The 20541-nt window shown below is 45.0% G+C and overlaps 1 protein-coding gene across 8 annotated transcripts in view; it reads right to left on the reverse strand.

Annotated features, from left to right (window-relative positions):
- The window catches only part of APBB2 (amyloid beta precursor protein binding family B member 2), a 208221-nt gene extending 191722 nt beyond the window's left edge, over nt 1–16499 (reverse strand). For 5 of the 8 annotated variants that reach the window (XM_075024851.1, XM_075024926.1, XM_075024897.1 and 2 more), the window contains exon 1: nt 16423–16499. The gene's annotated coding sequence lies outside the window, so the exon portion shown is untranslated. Of the gene's footprint in view, nt 1–3824; nt 3866–16422 lie in introns of those variants that run through there. The other 3 variants (XM_075024878.1, XM_075024907.1, XM_075024859.1) reach the window with 2 other exon arrangements.
- Between the last annotated feature and the right edge of the window lie 4042 nt (nt 16500–20541).

The raw sequence follows: 20541 nt of genomic DNA on the forward strand, positions 1-20541 counted from the left end.
GCTAAAAGTAAGATTTGTTTCGTCTAGAGAAAAAGACAGAAGGACCTAAACGATAATGATTACCAGTGAATATTCAGGCAAACAGACCCTTCTGACAGAAGCAACCTGAAAGAGTCTGGTATACTATCATCACTCCTAGCTCCTATTTTTATCCTAAAAAAAAAAAAAAAAAAAAAAAAGAGAATTGACTAGTGGCTTTTGTATCACCAACAGCCCTACTCCGAAAATTAAAATAGTAATTATTCCTCATTAAAAAAAACACTCTTGTTTTTAATGGGGGATAGGGGGGTGGGGAGAGAATCAACAACTGGAAACACCATGTTTCTCACCTTTCTTTTTAAGGTATTTTGGGATTACAATCCTTTTGATTCAGAAGGGCCACCAGAGACCCATGGAAGCAATCAAGGTGCACACTCCCATGCCCCAAAGGCCAGGCATCCCAGCTGAAACATACCCAGAGCATTTCACTGAAATACCTTTTTCTGTCCTTGCAACGTGGGCTAGCAGCCAGTCGTCGTCTCACAGGAGTAAAATCCAAAACGTGCTGCTTGCCTGAATGGTGGCAACAACAGGCCTCCCCTGGCAACACAATCATTACTAATGTGCAACTTGAACTTCCAGTTCAAAAAATTAATACAGTTAAAGAAATTCATGCCTCGCAATCAATATTTTGGGGGGACATTCCCTGTCACCTTGCCTGTCCTTTGCACCTCTCATGCAGGGTTTCCTCAGACGTAAAACCAGCCTTAGTCTCACCTGAAGGACAACTTCCTCACCAGAGAGGACAGCACAACTTCATCTGCGAGGCCGAGGAGCAGGTCTAATATCACACGCCAGCTACCTCGTGATAACATGAGGCACCTTAACAGACAAGGGAGCTGAGGACATCAGGTAGACATCTGGGCAGCTCTGACCTCGGCTGGCCCACTCCTAAGCCCATTTCTGCACTGGTCCCCATAAGCTTTTATTATTGTACGTCACATCTGAGCAACCTAACCGTGATTGTTATAATACACTGTGGAAGTGATGAAACTTTCTTCAGGGATAGCCTGAGGGTGGTGTAAACCTCATCACAGCGGCAGGACCTAAACACAGCACCTACCTACACAATTTCATTTAGGATGCAGGAAAAAAGTCATGACAAGACTTGCTGTTCTCCCTTCTCTCCTTCCACAGTGGCCTGCGATTCATTTCTGAAGGCAAAACTTCTTTCTAATATACGTGAAATGTTTATGCTTGCCTGACTTGGTGTGGAAAGGACAGCATAAAAAGATTAACTGGGTCAGGGGAGCAATTATCAAGTCAGATTAATGTGGAGAAATCCAGGTAACAGGAAAACCAGTAGATCTAAAAATTCCTGTTGGCACGCCATTTCTTAACTTTGTATTTAAAGCATCTAATTAAAAGCTGCCAACCATGCTAACACTATAAATACTTTGCTCTTGATCTTTGGTTTCAAGAAAAAGGTTGTTTTAAACACAGAAATTGTTATAGCATGAAATAGCAATGAGCATACAAAGGAAATAAGCATGTAAGAGTCTCCTAAGACTAATCCTGTTCAGAAGCAAGAAAGCAAGTTTCCTGATCTCATTTCTTACAATGAGCTGCCCTTCTACAATAACAGTTCAATTTCTGAAGCAATCTCTGGTACAACATAAGAGAACAGTGCTACAGCTAGACTTCCCAATAGAATTGCCATTTTTTTTAAATACCTGCTCCCCATCAGAGGGGATCAAACCCACACTTACTTCACTACGGTGCTTTCTGTCAGTCTCCAGTAGCCATTTAGTAAAACCAATCTGCTCCAGCTGCATTACTCTCATCTTGCAAAACTGAGAGGTTCCCTGCAATTGAAGGGTCCTTTAAAGGATCTGTTTTGCTTTAAGTTTAAGCATTTTATTGAGCTTAAGATATTGTGGCACTTTCTAGCTATGGCTAACAACTATGAAAACATCCATTTCAAAAGCACTAATAATTTCACTACCGTTTCCCATATGGTGTGCAGATACTTTCTACCTCAGATTGTATTAGCCTCCAGAAGACCCAAGCATTCATGTGTGCACTGTTCTGCTTGGAAGAAAAGGTTCTTCCACCCACAGCTTTTGAGAGAGGCAGTAACACAGCTTATCCATAAGCCTGCCACATTCAACTGACAACCCTTTGGAAAACACTAGTTTTTAATTGTCCCTTTTTACCAACCAGCTGTGGCCATTTGACAAGATTTGCACAGGGTCTCTCAAAGCTTTAAAACTTCCTGTTGCCCTGTGAAAGCATTTGAGTTAGCTTATGCTTCTGAACTAGAAATAATAGAAGTTACACACACTACTACATTAGGAATGGCCAAGAAAATGCAAAGGAACATCGCCTGTATGTGAAATTGCTAGACCCAAACTTCAGTTTCTGTAAAACAAAATACATTTATTGTCAAACTTAAGTACTTCTAGAATCTTTCAGGACAAACCCAGGCCTGTCCTTAAAACAGACAAGAGGAGGAAAGAAAGAGACCTAGAAAACACTTTTAAGTGGGTTTATATTGTACTTAGTACAGAGTATGCCTCCCCACTGCTCCACGGAGGAGTTTTATTTCAAGGTCAGTGCCCAATTCCTTGCAAGTGATTTAGGCTTATTTTACTGCTGCAGTTTGCAGCCCATTTCATCATCTAGCTCCTCTGTGTAATTAAAATTCCTCTTCCTCTATTTATGTGCTAGCTCCTGCCTCCATCTGAGCCCGCTGGCAAGCGCCTTTCCTGAGACAGCCTTTAGGAGCATCAGTATCTTCATTCTGGAATCACAGAGTATGTGCATCGCTCTCCTTAGAGCATCTCATCCGTCAGTTTTTAAAATCTACACAAATTCAACTTAATCCTCTACCATAATGGATCTAGAATTTCAAGATTTCCTTTCGAGCTCACCTTCTACAAGGAGGCTTCACATCCTGCCATAACAGCACATTGCAAGCAGATGTTTTTGGCACGGGTAAATGCAATCTCAGTTCTAAGAGCAACCCCAAAATGGGGAAAGCCCAGTTCCCCTCTTGAACACTGGCTACTTGAGGAAGTTCTCAAGCATTCACATTCAGCAGCAAGGAAAACTCAGGATGTGCTAATACCACCTGCCAATCAAAAACGCCCTACGAGAGCCCAATGCCACTGTGCAACCAGTATTTACCCCAATAGTTTGAGAGAACTAATGATACTAGCTAGGATGAACATCACCATCCTGTGAATTTTCCATCCCCGTACAGCAGCAAAAGCAGTATAGACAGCAGGAGCTAAAGCTCAACACTAGTTAGGTTTGAAGTTGGATCAGTCATTTGGCCTCTCACAGATCAGCTGCACACTGTTCACTCCTGGTTTTACTGCCAGCGTGTTGTGTGGGTTAGCAGTCTTATTTTAAACCTTGCCATGCACATTAAATAATCCACAGATTTAAACCATCCTCAGGACTTAGAGAGATGAATCTTAACAGCTTTCTGAGAGTAATAGGATTTATCAGGCCAAAAATTAAGGTGTTACAAACTCAAATTTCTAATTTATATCAAAAGCTTGTATTTCTTAAAGTCCTAGTGCAAGCTGGAATACTGTCAACCAGATCAAGTGTTATTTTTTCCAGCTCTATATTTACACTTCAAGAATTATGCAGAAGCACACAGCAGAAGCAGAGAAGCCAGCCAAAAGTCTCAACATGAACCTTTTGGGGAAGGTTCAGAGAAGTTTGGATTATCTGCCCACAAACATATTTTCAAAGTGGTATAGATCTAGACATCCATGAGAACACAAGGAAGAAGAATCCAAGCTTTAAATTTAGGAAAATAATCATTTTACCTTGCACATACACAAAAACTTGGACAAGCATTGCAAGGAAGGTGAGTTTCTCTTCTGCCATGGAAGGAGGCGCAGCTGAAAAATTTCAGCCTCACCCATGTAAAATTAGCTATTTATTTTGGATAAAGCCCACAAAATGTTTTCCGCCCAGCTAGCACTCCTACCTGCTGGTTTAGCAAGCAGTGGACCAAAGCGCTGTGCTGCACGATGACAAGCAGCCAGCCACCAACTCCTGTGCCTCTTCAGAGGCTGGGAGGGTAGGTCCACTCATTAAAGCCTTGGGTTACTGCAAGGCAAGGATAGAGTTGGCTCTCGGCTTCTGCATCTCTGGGACTCCCAGTGTCACCAGAGCCATTGCTACCAAGGAAACACTGTCATACAATTCTTACCAGCAAGGTCTGTCGCAAATTTAGGGATGCACATTGCCATATCCTCCTTGTCAGATGTTCCCATCACTGCAACATGTGCGTACACGTTGGAAAGGAGAGAGAATAAACAGCATCACCTCCTGACTTGCTGGCTGGACTGGGGAAGCACTGATGGATCCCCCTTTTTCTGACCAAAAATGAGTAAGTAAAACCACATCACACCATTGCATCTGTTGCTACACACTAGCTGGCCAAAACCGGAGCGTGGAGACTGTATTTCAGAACAAGCATGCAGTAGTGCTGGCTGATTTTTACTCCAAAGCAGGCTAGGAAACAACTGAAACAGGACTCCCACCTGAGGTGCAAACATTCAACAATGCTCTGAGGGTCTCATCGTTCCAGGACCTCCTTGGCATCAAGCCTCACTGATGTCCCTGGGAGCCTCCCAATCACCTCTCTTGATCCCCCTTCTCCACACAGATCCCTCGCTAGGAATACCTGAATTTTCTATGGTCTTCCATTAGAGTTACACTTCAGTGCAAGAGCATCACAGTATCAACGTGCTGTTAGGCTGCAAAGACACATTTCCCACTGACCACTTACGCAGTTTCCCTGACAAACAGCACCATCTTTATTACATTAGGACATACCTATACTGGTTTTCAGAAGAGAATTACTGGTCCCTAAATGCCCATATGCCTCTACAAGAAAGCCTCCCATGTTTTGGCATATATAGGACCATTATGTTTACCCAAGTTTAAATCCATACTTGCATCAAAGGGAAACACACTTTTTTACTGAAAAAGTTCAGACATGCCAAGAATTGACAAAAAATGCAGTTAGATGAATGCTGGTGTAACAGCATAAAAAGATTATAAAAATAAGGTTAAAACACATTTATATAGTCAAGCATGGTTTGCTAGTAGCTCTTGCACATGCTTGCCTCAGTCTTTAATAGGGAGACCAGTTATCCTCAGAGTACTCTGCCCCCTGAGCTGGAAGGCAAGGACAAAGAGCAGAATACACCCCCCTTAATCCAGGAGGAAATAGTGACATACTGCGCCGTCTGGACACTCACAAATCTATGGGACCAGATGGGATCCATCCAAGAGTACTGAGGGAACTGGTGGAGGTGCTTGCCAAGCCACTCTCCATCATCTATCGGCAAACCTGGTCAACAGGGGAGGTCCCAGAGGACTGAAGGCTTGCCAATGTAACGCCCATTTACAAGAAGGGTCAGAGGGAGGATCCAGGGAACTACAGGCCTGTCAGCCTGACCTCGGTACCGGGGAAGATTATGGAACAGTTTGTCTTGAGAGCACTCACATGGCAAGCCCAGCATAAGAAGGGGATCAGGCCCAGTCAGCGTGGGTTTACGAAAGGCAGGTCCTGCTTGACCAACCTGATCTCCTTCTATGACCAGGTGACCTGCCTAGTGGATGAGCGGAAGGCTGTGGATGTTATCTTCCTTGACTTCAGCAAGGCCTTTGACACTGTTTCTCATGGCATACTCCTTGAGAAGCTGGCAGCTCATGGCTTGGATGAGTGTACTCTTTGCAGGGTGAAAAACTGGCTAGATGGACGAGCCCAGAGAGTTGTGGTGAATGGAGTTAAATCCAGTTGGCGGCCAGTCACAAGTGGTGTTCCCCAGGGCTCAGTATTGGGGCCAGTTCTGTTTAATATCTTTATCAATGATCTGGACAAGGTAATCAAGTGCACCCTCAGCAAGTTTGCAGATGACACCAAGTTGGGCAGGAGTGTTGATCTGCTCGAGGGTAGGAAGGCTCTACAGAGGGATCTGGACAGGCTGGATCAATGGGCTGAGGCCAACTATATGAGGTTCAACAAGGCCAAGTGCCGGGTCCTGCACTTGGGTCACAACAACCCCATGCAGCGCTACAGGCTTGGGGAAGAGTGGCTGGAAAGCTGCCCGGCAGAGAAAGACCTGGGGGTGCTGGCTGACAGCCGGCTGAATATGAGCCAGTAGTGTGCCCAGGTGGCCAAGAAGGCCAACGGCATCCTGGCCTGTATCAGAAATAGTGTGGCCAGCAGGAGCAGGGAGGTGGTTGTTCCCCTGTACTGGGCACTGGTGAGGCCGCACCTCGAGTGCTGTGTTCAGTTTTGGGCCCCTCACTGCAGGAAAGACACGGAGGTGCTGGAGCGTGTTCAGAGAAGGGCAACGGAGCTGGTGAGGGGCCTGGAGCACAAGTCTTATGAGGAGCGGCTGAGGGAGCTGGGGCTGTTTAGTCTAGAAAATAGGAGGCTGAGGGGAGACCTTATCGCTCTCTACAACTACCTGAAGGGGGGTTGTAGTGAGGTGGGTGCTGGTCTCTTCTGTCAGGTGACTGGAGATAGGATGAGAGGAAATGGCCTCAAGTTGCGGCAAGGGAGATTTAGATTGGATATTAGGAACAATTTCTTTACTGAGAGGGTTGTCAGACATTGGAATAGGCTGCCCAAGGAAGCAGTTGAGTCACCATCCCTGGAGGTATTCAAAAAGCACATAGACGGGGTACTTCAGGACATGGTTTAGTGGGCATGGATGATTGTTGGACTGGATGATTGTGAAGGTCTTTTCCAACCTAAATGATTCTATGATTAAATAACAGCACATGTACATTGCTTTGTCACCAAGTTATTTCAATATCCTTGGGTAGTCATCTTACCAGCCTACAAACTTATCTAACAATAAGTCTGATCTCAAACATTTCTGAGAAGCAAACATCAAATAATTAAAAACATTTCTCTTTTTTAATCCTTCTCTTTTCAAATACACAGGTGTCGTCAAACATTTTTCTTATATTTGATAACTTTTTAAGCTAACAAACCTCAAACTCCTCAAAAAGCTTTTCATATACAGATGTGTTAGTTAAACCACTCCCTTTACTGATGGTTCTCATGTGTTTCACTGTTTTCCTGAAGTGTGGTGGGAAAAAAACAGAAAGAAAAAAAAAACAAAAAACCACAAAACATAAGCAGGCTCCCACAGGACTCTAAAAACATGAGTTATTTCCCAAGCAGGCAATTCTCACTACCTTTCAGATTGAAGTGAAATTATCTTTATAACCCTTCCCTTTCCCTATCAGTATATATTCCATTTCTGTTGCATTTTTAAGCTTTTACTTCTATACTTTTGGGGAAAAAAACAATATCGAACTTAATTTCTTAAAGGGCAAAGATTTTTTTTTTTAACATTTCAATTTCTTCTAAAAATCTCACACCATAATAAGAATTTAACAGTAAGTAATGGACAGTACGATGCCATTTTGTTAGCCTGGATTAACAGAAAATCTGGGTGGAGTATTGGCATTTTACACAGGCACACACCCACCACGCACTGCTATCTTGTGAAATTACATATCATCAAGACAGGGTTTTAATCTATCAACATTTTTAATTGGCTTCAAAGTCTACAGTTACCCGGATCCGCCCAGCTCCCGCTGCAGTGACGGGAAGGAGCAGACTGGTGATGCTCGCGCTGCCTCGTGCTTCCCCTGCCCGCTGTGGCCGGTGGGCTTGTGCGAGGGCAGCACAGCTTCCCATCCCGCTTCCTCCAGCCCCAAGTTCTGGGAGGGACGCTCCTCTCCCAGACTGCGGCACTGTCCTTCAGCAGCAAGACTGAAGCAATATGGGACCGTTACAGGTGGTAAAGACCAGCGTACACAGGTCTCTGCGGCATGCCAGAGGAGAAGGCAGAGCTGCAGCAAGAAGAGGAAGAAGATGAAGGCAGGACAAGGGTTACTACTACGGTACGGTCCCTCTGCTAGCACTGAATTTCCTTTTCCAAGCCACATCAGCTCCACACCACTCCTCTGCCTCCCCAGAGATCAGGTACACACTCCAACACCCCGGCACTGGACTCCCCTCTATCCTAGCGGCAGGGCTTCTCCCCAGATGTTTTAAGACATTAAAACAGACCTCAAGCTTTCTTGGTATGGCAGCACAGACTTTGCCTGTTGTCCATTTCCTACATTTTCCTGTGTCAGAGGAAAATAGCTTTATACACCCAAGAAAAATGGCCATATAAGCTTTCAAGAAGGGAAAAAAAACAGCAAGAAACTTTTGCATAAATTACTTCCATTCCTTTGAAATACATTACATCATTCTATTAAAGGGAGTTACCAAAATTTAACTCTGCCCTAATACTTTTACCCTTGTGCCTCTTTCTGCTGACTAGCATCACTACAGTGATTTAGACAGCACGCATCCAGCGCCAGCCATTCCACAGGCAAACAGAAGTTTCCCCACGACAAAACTGCTGGGACACTCCCGGCATGCCACTCCACCTGGGTGCCTGGCGCAGTGAGACCACACGCTCCCCAAAGAGCGCCATTTTATACCCAGATGGGTATCAGACAAACAACCACATGGAGATCCTGCCTCTCCTGCTCACATACAAGGCATGCAGGACACTGAGACAAGGTCATCACATAGCGCTGGACGTTTCCTTAATACCATGTGTATCACAAACACCCAGGTTCCCTACAGTATTTACTTCCCAATGAATCTTTCCGTAAGTTCATAGATTGTGCCCTATATGTATATATCTTCAATTCATTTCAACAGCCTAATTAAACTATCTTTCCATTATGCTGCATTTAAATCCCAATTTAATTCAGCAAGCGCTGAATTCTCCGCGTGAGAGCAACCCTCCTCCTTATTTCTCTTCCTTGCAATTCCCTTTCATCTTTCATGCTGGTTCTCTGCACAGCTTCCTCCATAGCTACACAATTCAATACCTTGCCAAGAAACATCCCTTCCGAACAATAATCCTCTTTGCAAACAGAATGAACAAGGCAAATGTAAACACAGGAGCAGTGAACTAATTGTCATATTTACCCGAACTACTGCTTCCAGTTCCTTATAATGAAATTCTATATCAAATACATAGGATGGCTTAATGTCAAACTCCTCATTTGCTGAATTAGGCAGCTGGCCAGTAAGCACCCTGAAGCATCTCCCTCCAACCTGAAAAATTATACTTACAAGGTTTCCGATAAAGGCCTAACTAATTTGTGCCAATATTAGTCACACCAACTTACTGTCAATTAATAACTGTTTGGAGGGCTTTCTACCCCTAGAATGCTGCAAAGGAATGACATGTTTCTACAACAGACAACAACAAAATATGTAAAGTTTATGGTAGTTTCTTCTCCTCAAACAAGTTAATTCATAAAGGTAGGGAACATTTAGTGCCTGCCAGCTTCCTTCCCTTTGGCATCTGTTCTTTGTGCACAATAATTATACCAGGAAACCTCCCTCCACAACCAGCTAATAGACACAAGAAAAAAAAATCCGTTGTGACTAACAGTCCGGCATAAAACACATTTTAGCACCAATATCAAACCCAAGGGGTATTTTTTAAACACATATTCTACATTTGAAATCTGCAGAAGTAGTTTAGAAATGTTCCTTTTGGTGCCTTTGAAAATTAAACTGCACTTGCACTAAAGGAAAAAAAAACAAAAACCCAACCTTCAACAAAAGAACTAAACACACCACAAAACTGCTTAAAAGCGTATCATAGCAAAGCACGTCTAGTGCTTCCAGGAGGGTTTTCCCAAGGGCAGCCAGAGCTGATGCTTGTCTGATGGGATATATTACCTGGAGTACAATATAATTCCGCAAGGAAGACAAAGGAAAGAGAGAAAGATTTCTGCTAGATTTCTACAGGAAAAAAAAAAGGACAGCCAAACAATAAGAACTGGATGACTAAATCAGTGGGTTACGACTCTATTTTGGCACAGCTACAGGAGGACACCACTGAAACTTTAGCAGAGGTTTTTAAATTATGAAGTCCAAAAGATTAAACTGTCAAATATAAATCTGCCACGAGTTTGCTTAAAGTACTTTACAGCAGCAGCACTATTCATAAGGTAAAACAAACCAGAATGAGAGACGCTGGCTATCCAGTATTGAGATCAGAAGCAAAAATTTACATACTTTATTTTGTAGCAAACCTTCCTCTGTCACATATTATTACTCTTAATGCACTACTACTCAAGTTAGTAGTTTACATTCATGAATATCCTAGAGTAAACTGCATCTGACTTCATTCATCCGAGATCGGAGTTCAGTATCAAATGCAGCGCAGACTACTGATAAAGGCAGAAATCTGCATCTAGTTAATCATCCTAATTGTTATGCAGACCACTTTAAAAAGGCACTAATCAGTGTTATACACAGATGCAAAGTTTGCTCAGCAGTAAAAATCACCATCTAAACGCTTACCCAAACAAATATCCCATTTTCAGGGGAGACAGAAGCTCAGCACATTTTAGTTAAAAAAAGAAAATGGATTTGACAATAGGAGACAGAACTTAGAGGTTCACCTTAGATCTTAAGCTAAATCGAGTTTGATCTTTTTAAAGCATAAAAAAAATACCACACAAGGTCTGCTCATCATCCTGCAGGTGATGGAGGCAAAGTACCTGCTGTCTGTCAGGGAAGACTCCTACGCTCACTTCCAGTCATCTCACTGCAGGGTCTGCCCTGATACCTTTGGCAACAGGCTTACGCAACCAGAACCTTCCAGATGAGGCACAGCTAAATCAGCATCCACTAGCAATCCTAGGGCACTCTCCACAATGCTTCAGTCAAATTCTTCCGCCAGAGCTCTGCAACCTCCCACTTGAAACATCCTTTGCCGAAGGTGAATGGAAAGTGGCAAGAGATGACAATCTCAGTAGAGATCAGGGAAGTACAGAGCTGCAAAGCCTAACACCTCTACTGGACTAATAATTAACTCAGCTGATGCTAATGATAAAAGGAGAGAATTTGGTCACCTGCATAGTCTGCTGGAGAAGAGTCAGCACAGTTTGTACGGAGAGAAACCCTTGCTGAGTTCTTCAAAGGTGCCAAACATGGACAAGGTATACCCATTCATTCTGACCTATCTGAATTTCCAAAAGGACTTCAACCAAGTCCCTTACCAAAAACTAAGGGCCTTCTTAAGGAAACTAGGCAGACAGAGGTAAGAGGAAGGGTCCTCTGTGGAGAGATAGACAGCTGAAAAATAGAAACAGGAGAAGAATAAGAGTAAATGGTCTCTTCTTGAAGCGAACAGAAGTCACCAATGAAGTTCAGCAGAGACCCATGCTCACACTTTGGCTGCTTGACACAGTCATGCGAGACAAGGAAAGGGGAATGAGCAGAGAGTTGAGGAAGTTTGCTGACGATAAAAAAATGTATTGTGGTAGCAAGGCCAGGATGTGAGGAATTCCAGACAATCCTGGGAGACTGAGTCAATAACACTGCAGAGGAAAACTAATGCAAATAAACACAAGAAACATAAGATGATGCACATGGGAAAGATACAACCATGGCTATACGTAACTGAGGGATTCCAAACTGACTGTACTCCTGAGCAACATCTTGACATTATGGTTTCACAAATTTCATGAAATTAACTCACTAGCAGTCCAAAAAGAAAATCAAACATTACAAGTCATTAAGAAAACAAAACATGGTTATGCCACTGTATAGCCCCAAAGCTCATCCACATACTGAAAACAGTATACAGCCCTGATCTTCCTATCCTAAAAGGACATGTAGAACCAGGATAGACTCCTGGCAAGGGATGCTCATGGTCAGGAATGGCTTCCATACAAAGAATATCTGAGTAGGCAACTCTTCAGGCAGGTCAAAAGCCAACTTGATGAGGAAGACATAGGCCTACAAAATTATGAGTGGCAAAACACAGAATCACTAACCATCTCTGCCATACAAGAACTAAGACGTGCCAAACGACAGAAGCCAGCTGAGAACAAGCAGAACAAGGGAATTCTTTACACAGCCAGAAGCAGACCCACAGACAAGCAGCACTCCAGGCCAAAGGCCATGGTGGCTGCAATGAGGTCCCAAGGGGGGCTGCAGACAGACCAGACAAGCGTTTGGAACTGAAAGCCACCAAACATTTTGAAACAGGGAAAGATTGCACCCAGCTCTAGCAACCCGAACCTGAGAACAGCCAGAGGCTCACATAGCATCTGTACAGGAGGTTTTGAGTAAGGTCATCCTGTTCTTATTTTACCTTGGGCATCTGCTTACAAGGAAAGGAAAAAAAAAAGTTGCAGAAGACAGTAAATCAAAAAGGCAAAAGGGGAGCAGCCTGAAGGTAAGGGGTTAAAAAAAAATTAGTAAACTAAAGCAGGACACCACACAGAGCATCCCAACAGCACCCTCTGCTCCTTAAAGCTCTGGGGACAGCAGCTATTAGGCCACTGCCCAGACCCATAATGAGACAAGGAAAGAGAAACAAGCACAGAGGTGTTGGGATCCTGCCCATCAACTCTGGAGCCCATCAGCCCATAGAGCTATTGCCAGCTCAGACAGTGGCAGGAGGAGGCTGGCAAGAAGATCCCATTCTTTCATAGCATGGCAGATAGGAAAGCTATAAATCAAAAAAACACCCATAAGCTCAAGAAGAGGCTTTGGAGGAGCCAGAAGAGGAACTGCAGCCTCATGCATTACATGTACATGTCCCAACGTTTCCTTTTCCCTTCAAAAGAAATGAGAGTCACAGAGTCAATGAAGCACATCATAAATGCACCCATTTTCACCTCTCCTCCATTAATTTTCTCACATTTGATTTCAGTGGGCGACAGATCAGCCTAAAGTACAAGTCAGCCTGCAAGAGCTCCTCATCCCTCCTGATGGCAAGAGGACACCTTCTGTCACAGGGAAAGGAAACAATGCAGAAGCACTTAGAGGCATCTTCAAGGTGCTGCTTGGAGGTGAAACCAGCCACCATGTGGCTTGCTCGAGTCCTGTGTGGTATACTGGGCTAGAGAGATGAACCCTTGCTTTGGCCCATCACAGCTGCTCTTTCATTTCTGTACTTATGACATCTCCTAGAAGCAGTCAGGTACTGCTGACAGTCATAGGACCCAGTATACAGCATCTGCAGCTGGCTGTATTCTGTGTTGCACACACAATATTTTTAGAACTGACTACAGACTTCTGTACAAGTTCAACTACTGCAACCACCAGGCTAGATAACTCTCAGCTGTTCTACATTGCAGCAAATGAGACCAACCCCATGCACAACTAGCTCAACTAGACTTGTTTTCAAATTTGCTTTAAACTTAATTTATTCCAGTCCTCCAGTCACAGCATAGCTTGGAGCACTGGTCTCAGTTCACACCATCTGGGTCTGCTGTACAGCCCCCCCAAAAAACCTACTTTTTTTTAGAGGATTTATGAATTACGTCAATAGGAAAAAAAAGTTTTCTGCAGTTCATTTTTTAACCTGAAGGATAATAAGCTCAAACAGCGCTCACACACACACACACACACACTAACATATAGTCTCCTTTTGCAGTTTTGACTTAAAGAAAAAGGAATTTCCACACAATTAGATGCAGCTGTAAGCCAACGCTTAGTATTTTGGAGGGGGGAAAACTAACTTGCAAAACATTTCAGAAAGTGACCACTAAGCACATCAGAACCCTTTCAAAGTAGCGATGCAAATTGTAAAGCAAGCATTTTATGCCAGTTTTGAATGGTAGATTTTAAAAATAAGAAACACTAGCACAGAAAATCTACATTCAGTTAATTCAGATGTATGGAAAAGCTTTTCCCAAGTCACCAAGCCTCATCTCCTACTGCCACAGCCAAGGATACGGTATAAACTTCCTCAATGTATCTTCAAGAGCCAGTTAAGGGGCTTGCTCCCACTTCTCCCATTTGAAGGTTGTTCGAGAACCTCACTCCATTTAGGGAAGAAACCGTCTAAATTTCAGCTTAAGTTTATTCATGCCAGTTTATATCTGTTTGTTCTTGTGCCAACATTGTTCTTTAGCTTAAATAGCTCCTCTCCCTTTCTAGTGTTTATATCCCTGCTGTATTTGCAGATTGCAATCACATCCCCTCTCAGGCCTCATTTGCTAGGCTAAACAAGCCAGTCTCCTCCAGAAAAATTGGTATTTCTGTTCCCCAGCCCCTCTCTACACCTGTCCCACCTGCAGCACGGGTGAGAGGACCTGTGCCTAGCACTCCCCAGGAGCTTGCACTCATTCCACCACCCCTCCTGCCAGTGTCCTGGCCTAACACACTCCACTGTTGCCTTTACTTTCTTCACAGCAGCAGGACAGCAGCAGTGTGGTCAGCAACAAGCTAATGCACCCAGCACATCTGCTGCTCTGCTGTTCCCAGCAGTGTAGCTCCTTGCTTGCAGCAGGGAACAAAGGCAAGACCTTGTCTTCTACTAGCAAGGGCTGTACATATGGTATAGTTTGTTTTCAGCAGGGATGATTTGTTCAAGTGTGACTGCACATCCTAGGTCAGAGCTTCCAAAAAGCATGCATCTGCTATCTGACAAAGATGTAATTAGTTGATTACTCACCATTACCTATCAACTACCAGGATTCATTTTATTTTTCACAGGCTCCACTAAAAAAAAAAATCCTTACAGTAGGCAACCTCAAGCACTCAAATTCGTCCCTAACTAGCTCCTGAAGCTACCACTTGCTTCAGCTTAAACCCTGCAGCAGCCCTCTCCAGGGTCCTCAGGCATTTCCCGAGGGCAGAGCAGAGTCTACCCAACACCCCACCAAAAATGACCAGTTTTGTCACTGGTTCCCAACTTAGCTGCAGAACCGAAAAACAAAAGAAATAATCCAGGTTTCCAAGTCATGCATCCCCTCTCCTAGGAAATGATTCCCACAGTATTGTAATCTACTGCTTAAATGCCTCTATTGCCAGCAAGGGCACATTCACTCATGCTGCTTTGGAGCCAAGAATCTTCCTCTTCTTATAACCAAGTCATGTATTCTTCATAACACACGATTCTTCCTCCCGAAGAGTCCTCTCCAAACCTCAATTTCCTTTAAGTGGCCAAAGACCCCCAAAATACAAGCCAAAAAGTATTCCATCAAACTCTCATCGCTGTAAAGGAAGAACAAAAATACCCACACTCAGCATGGCTGTTCCAGGCAAGGAAGTTAATCAGCCAAGATTTTGTCCCAAGGTCACTGTAAGAAGATGTCTCTCCCTTTAAGTGCTAGGACATCTGCACACTTATTTTAACCAAATGCAATTAAGCAGGCAGAAAATAGTTTTAAACACAAGACAGACAACTCATCCAGGCTTTCAGAAAGTACTAGAGCGTGAGATGGCAGGATGATGACATGTCAGATCTAGAATGAACTGGAGGAACACACTGGCGAGCCAGAGGACACAGCGAGCCTGCAGCAGCTCAGCAGCAACCCGGACCTCGGCTTCTGGGGCAATACAGCAGACCTTTGGTGAAGCACTGAAACTGGCTGCAGACACTGTTATCCTGCACAACTTACTGCAGATACTGTTATCCTGTACGGCTACCAACAGCAGCCACAACGCACTAAGCCTACCACTCCATCCCCGGTGCAGGGTTGGTTTTTTCCTTGGTTTTAGTTATTTTGTGTTTAAAGCACCGAACTGCACTCATCCTCCCTAGCAAGCAGGAGCCCAGCCAAGAATTATAAAACACTGCAAGCAAGCAAAGCAATGAAGTACAAATACGAACCATTACACTTTCCATTTTATTTTATCTGTCTGAATTCATTCTCTCTCTAGCCGCAACGAGAAGTAGCTCCGTTGCTGTCATGGGACCCAAGCCAATTCCTGAGAACTTCAAGTGGGATTAAACGGGGTCCACGTTTTGTTCCGAGCACTGTATTTTTGCATCCTCCCATTTGCAACCCCGCGCGCAATCCTCAAGTACGATTTAATCACAGAGATGAACTCGCAAAGCCCGCTCTAATAATCACACACACACCCCCCAAAAAAAAGCTACTTCTACAAGCACTTTTGCCACTTTTCATGCTTTTTTAGCTCACACGCACCCCCCCACCCCCCCGAGGCAGAAGAAGACCCGCCGCCGTCTCTACTCGCCGCCCGCGGGAGGAAAGCCCACGTTCGCACCGAGGCTCCGGCCAGCTCTCTGCAGCAGCAGCAGCAGCGGCACCGCACCACTTCTGCGCGACGGGGGAAAAGCCGCGGGAGCGGGGCGGCGGCACCCGGCAGCCGCAGGCCGGCCCCGCACGCCCGAGGCCGGGATGCGCCGGAGCCGCCCGGGGCAAGGGCAGCGGGACCCTCCCCCGGCCTCCCTCCCGCTCGCACCGGCAGCGGGCCGGCCGGAGCGGCGGCGGGGGCGGGCAGCCACGCACCGGGGGCCCTGCCACGGGACACGCTGCGCTGCGCTGCGCTACCCTGTCCTGCCCTCCCTCCCGGCCCGCCACGGAGCGCACCTGCCCGCCGATCCGCTCCGCTCCGCGTCGCGCCGCGCTGCGCCGCCCGCCCCGGAGGCACCCGTAGCCCGCTGCGGGATGCGGCCAGCCTTCCGGAAACGCTTCCCAGCCCGCTGCGCTTACCCAGGAAACGATTCCGGCCGCCGGCCGCCGCCGCCGCCGCCGCCCCTCCTCTCCCTCCGCCCCGGCCGCCGCCCAGAGCCGCGGCCCGCAGGGGGCCGGCCGGGCGGGGCGAGGCGGGCAGGGGGGGCGTGCGCCGCGGCGCCATGTTGTGTGCCGGCCGCCGGGCCGGGGCGCGAGGGGCGGACGCCGCCGCCGGCCCCCGCTGCCGCCCCGCCGAACCCCCGGGCCGCGGCCGGCGGCCCCTCAGCGCTGCGGCACTGGGGGGTTTCAGTCAGCAGCTCATCGGTGGCCTCCAGAGCAGGTGTCCTTCCGTGAAGGGGTAGGGTTTATGCGTGAGGGCAGGTGTACCCCTGAGAAAAACGAAAAGCCGTTGTTTCTCCTTAGGGGACAAAAGAAGCGTCAAGGCTTGCGCTTGGCAAATGTAGCAATACCCTGATCAAGGTGAGGCAGTAGCAGTTCCGCTCCTGAAGTGCCACTGTGGTATCCCAGCACTCCCCCAGGAATAACGAGAGCCAGAGAGGTAGGGAGCCAAGTAGGTTTGGAAGCCCACCTAGAAGAATGGGTTGTCTGTCACGCTGGATTTGGACTCCAGTAGCACCGTGGGGGTGGGTTAAACACCCACATCGGCGAACCCCTCTAGTCACGGACTAATGGAGGGAGCTTGACACCAGCGTAGCGCTCCAGGCAGCTGTGTTCTGGTGGGTCTCAAAAGTTACGTAGCCAGCATGGACAGAAAGAAACGGGGTGTTCTCAGGTGTGGAAAACAAACGAGTAAAAGGGCCAGTCACTGCTCTAACCTGCTCACAGTCCTATAGGGCAAGGTTGAAAGCAGATCCCTAGGCACGTCTTGAGATGGATGAGCAGAGAATCACAGCAGCATCCCAGACAGTTAGTATTGAGGCTTAAAAGAACACACCCATGGGAAGATCCTTCTGTTTGAAGCCTTCCAAATATGTGGGATTTTGCGTGTTCCGTCAAGATAGGCTTTTGAGATTACAGGGGAAGAAACTGCTCATTGCTGAAGCAAAAAATTCAGCATGGGATGGTAGCTTGGTGGGAAGCATGTAACTGCTAACAGACCTTTTACTCCTACACCTTCTAACAATCTTAGGAAGTCTCTGGAACAGCAGATGCAAAACAATCAGCAGAAAAACACAATGTCGTATTGGAGTGACCAAAGACATACAAGGAGGTCAAAGACGACTATTACAATAATGAAAATGGCCAGTCTCATTTTTTCTTAAATGAAAACACATTTGGCAATCCTATTGAAGTGCCCAAGTCTACTTTAAAATTTATCGCACTATTTATAATGGCAAATCTATTTTTCTGGAAGAGATGATTTTTCTTGGGCATTCCAGAACCTTCTTCAGTATTTTGTTCCCTGACTTTACAACTACGCTCCTGATAAAACCAGAACGCTCATGAACTGAGCACAATTAAAAGGATCATTAAGATGAATAGGAATGCAGCATCTTTAATTAGAAATATTTATGGGTTTAGAAGATCATATTGACATCCACCAGCCTAAAGAACAGGAAAAAAATTTTCAATTATAAGCAGTACAGTGACGAACAAGAAGAAACAACAATTAGGCAAAGATGTAATAATTCAAAGCAAATCCCCTGGAAATTATACTTTAATACTTCAATAACTTACTCTTAAATGTATTGTTGTAGTTTGCAGTGGTACTCACATTTTCCTATTTGTCTTTAAATTGGACATGATTTAATCTTCTAATTTGTTTAAAAAAGCAGCACTTTTGTAAGGTAAAACTCACGTTTTAATTGATATTTTTAGATCCAGAACTATGATGGAGCTCCAAAAAAAGACTGCAAATAGCTCTAAGGATCTGTAATAGAAATGTGTCATCACAATCAGTTCCAGAAGGGCCAACAACCTCCTGAGACATCCAAAGGTGATTCATCACATTCCAGCATTTGCAAATCAAGGTGCTTCCCTGTTCCACAAAGCACATCATTCAGCAGGAAGGAAAGCCTTTAGGCTTTGATGGCATACTAGAGCAGGACTCACCCTGGAATCTGCACTTTATCTATTGCAGAGATACAAGACAACTATCAGGTTACCCAAGACTGTTAGTGAATAGCCTATTAATATATTTCCCTGACAGAAATGGCCAGGCAAGATACTCATAAATTCATGTTCCTTTAATGAGAAGTGTGAAAGCACTGCATTGTGGTTTTTGCTATGTGGTTAAAATTATGATTAACATTTAGTTACATAGTCTATATAATGCACTTCGGATTGGAGTGTAGTAAGCAGAGTCATAAAAATGAAGTGTTGGGGAAACTAAGTAAGGAATTTCATATACATCCTAAATGGACAGCCGCTCAATACGCTCAGACTTCTCAGAATAGGCTCAGCCAGTCTCATCAAATATAGATCCCCCGGTTTAGAGCAATCCGATGTGTTAACTTTCCAAGTACAACGAAATAGTTCCTGCAGCTCTGGCCTTCAGGAAATGATACAGAGCCTTTGTACGTAAGACACAAAACTTTTTTGTGAAACAGCGTTTATAAACATAACGGGGAAAAAAAAGAAGCCTTTATATTATCAGCTCATACCAAAATCATTTCATCATTATCTTGCTGTCTATGTGTGAACTATGACTGCAAATTTATTTTGGTCAAAGTCCACCCGACTTTGCAACAAGGAATAACTGTGTATAGGAGTCTTCGTTGGCAAGCAAGCCTCTGCACCCGACCTTCCTCAGTGCAGCACCGGTCTGCAGACCCTGCTTCGGGACTGACTGTGCCCCCGAACGTTCTCTCAGGAGAACATAGTTTCTCCCCCTGCTTACTTCTATATACCAGCTTTTTACTTACGGGTTAGCCCAAGTAAGGGGATAGTGCACAATCATCCCCTCTCTTGAGAAACTTGTTTCTCACTGCAGAGGGAAGTAGGAAAGAGGCGAATATGAAATAAGCAAGGCTACCATCTAGTGGTACAGCTGTACTTCAATATTTCAGAGGAACTTGCACCTCAAATTTTGCTGAATATATTGATCCTAAACCCAAGCTTAACATAGAAATTTAATTAGGAAAATTCAGTTATAGCAGAATGGTAATTTTCTTTGGAACTATTTCTCCAACATTTTCACACAGCTCGCTGTGACATTAAGTCTCCATCTTAAAATACTAAATCAAATAATTTTCCAGAAAGAACGAAACCACCATGCACATTGCACACACAGCTAGAAGATTTAAGACTTAGACTTGCAGCACATAATTTTTCATTACAGGCTTGAACATGCTCAGAGGGTTCAGTACCCTGGACGCATTGCTTCCCAGGACCTGTGTGAAAGCATGTATTGCTCCCGTTATTTTGTGTTCCTGTCTCATTAGTGCTCCCTGGGCAAGCATACAGTGAAAGCCTGATTCTGCCATGGAGGAACTTCCCTGTGTTATTTATGGAGAAGCAAAGACCATGAGACATCAGTCTCAGATAAGATTACTCCAGTAGTTTAATCAAGCCAGGAACTAAATCAAGGTCTCCTGCTATACTCATAGAGCCCTCTCCCATCCACTGCATTAGCTATCTATATCTCAGGCACATTACCACTACATTAACGAAGGCTGTATGGGAACAAGTGCAATCCAGAGCAATTTGCAAGCCAGCAGTTTGCTGATTTCTTGACATGCCAAGCAAGGCGGAATTATAATTTCGAAGTTTATTTCTAGCTCCTCAAGAATGCAAAGCCTTGCATCCAGGAATGGTTGTAAAGTAAGTTATAAATGATGTCTTAGACATCTGACTAGATGTAGTTCTCTGATCTATCTTTTTCCTGCCTGTTACACAGCAGTATATTGGGATTTCCTATGGGTGAGGTAAAGGAAAGGTGGCCTGGCCTGGCTCCCAGGCGTATAAACTCCATGAATACATGATGCGCTTACCTAGCCCACCCACTCATCCAGACAGGGGCAGCTCCTTTTTTTTTTATCATTACAGGCGAATTCTGGGGGAGGCGAGCAGGTT

Source organism: Buteo buteo, chromosome 1 (assembly GCF_964188355.1).
Source record: "Buteo buteo chromosome 1, bButBut1.hap1.1, whole genome shotgun sequence".
Taxonomy (NCBI): Eukaryota; Metazoa; Chordata; class Aves; order Accipitriformes; family Accipitridae; genus Buteo; species Buteo buteo.